Source organism: Sus scrofa, unplaced genomic scaffold, assembly GCF_000003025.6.
Source record: "Sus scrofa isolate TJ Tabasco breed Duroc unplaced genomic scaffold, Sscrofa11.1 Contig1003, whole genome shotgun sequence".
In the NCBI taxonomy this organism is placed as follows: Eukaryota; Metazoa; Chordata; class Mammalia; order Artiodactyla; family Suidae; genus Sus; species Sus scrofa.
Genome location: NW_018084788.1, coordinates 124,634 through 126,094, shown reverse-complemented (window position 1 = coordinate 126,094; position 1,461 = coordinate 124,634). Strand labels below are relative to the sequence as shown.

Genomic DNA, 1,461 nt, shown 5'->3' with positions numbered 1-1,461 from the left:
AGCATAGTGATTCAGTCATATATATACATACATATATATATGTACAAATTCTTCATAGTTGACTTGTCCATCTCCATCAATATCTGCTTCTCTGATCATTTCATCTACTTCTTCGTCTGTTAGTTTTTCTCCTAAGTTCGTCATGATGTGACTGTAGTTCTGCAGCACTGATGTAGCCATTGCCATCCTTGTCAAAGACTCAGAATGACTCGCTGATTTCTTCTTCGCTGTCTTTCATTTTTCTAGCCATCATAGTCAAAAATTCTGGGATGTCAATGGTGCCATTACCATCAGCGTCCACCTACCTCATTGATCATATCCTGCAACTCAGCTTCTGTCGGGTTCTGACCCAATGACCTCATGACAGTTCCAAGACCCTTTGTTGTGATGGTGCCATCGCCATCTTTGTCAAATAGGGAGAAAGCTTCCTTGAATTCAGCAATCTGTTCTTTGGTGAGCTGATCAGCCATGGTTTGAACGAAGGGAGGAAGAGCAAAGAGAGTGAAGGTGGCTGCACCAGCACAGGGGCTGTGAACACAGGGGTGCTTCTGCTACCGCCGCTGCTGCTACTGCTAGGTGTGTGCTGAACGCTACGCCGCCACCGCCGCCGCCCCCCCCCGCCGCCGCCGCCGCCGCCGCCGCCGCCGCCGCCGCCGCCCCCCCCCGCCGCCGCCCCCCCCCGCCGCCGCCCCCCCCGCCGCCGCCGCCCCCCCCCCGCCGCCTCCGCACCCCCCGCGCCGCCGCCGCCTCCGCACCCCCGCGCCGCCGCCGCCGCCGCACCCCGCCGCCGCCGCCGCACCCCGCGCGCCGCCGCCGCCCAACTACAAGTAATGGCACCGCGTCCGCGAGGCTGTCACCACCGCTGCTCTCTAAAATAGTTTTTAATGATACACACAACATTTTTCAGATTTACAATTCTGTAGCCCTGAAGATGTAGTACAATATAGGTAACATGATCTTTAATAAATCATAATCCTCTTCAAATTAAAGTTCATGCAAGGCAAATTACAAACATATACCATAATTATACACAGGTTTTGATGACACCTCACTTTTATGATAGATTGTGAAAATTAAATAGACCAGTTACTCTGGAGTCCAAACAATAAAAAGAATTAATACCTACAGATTTTGAATGCTGGCATCTCCGGGTATCACAGATTTTCAAACTAAAGTGGTTACTACCAACATTAAGATATCTGAAAGCAGGAGTTCCTGTTGTGGTTCAGTGGGTTAAGGACCTATGAGGACGTGAGTTCAGTCTCTGGCCTCACTCAGTGGGTTAAGGATCTGGCATTGCTTACAAGCTGTGACACAGGTCACAGAGGTGGCTTGTATCTGTTGTTACCATGGCTGTAATGTAGGCCACAACTGCAGCTCCAATTCTGCTCCCAGCCTGGAAACTTCCATATGCCACATGTGTGGTCATAAAATGAAAAAAAAAAAAAATCTTAAAGCAAA

The 1,461-nt window shown here is 50.0% G+C and overlaps 1 pseudogene; it reads right to left on the bottom strand.

Annotated features, from left to right (window-relative positions):
• Positions 1 to 512, bottom strand: LOC100626475 (annotated as a pseudogene).
• Positions 513 to 1,461: the final 949 nt, after the last annotated feature.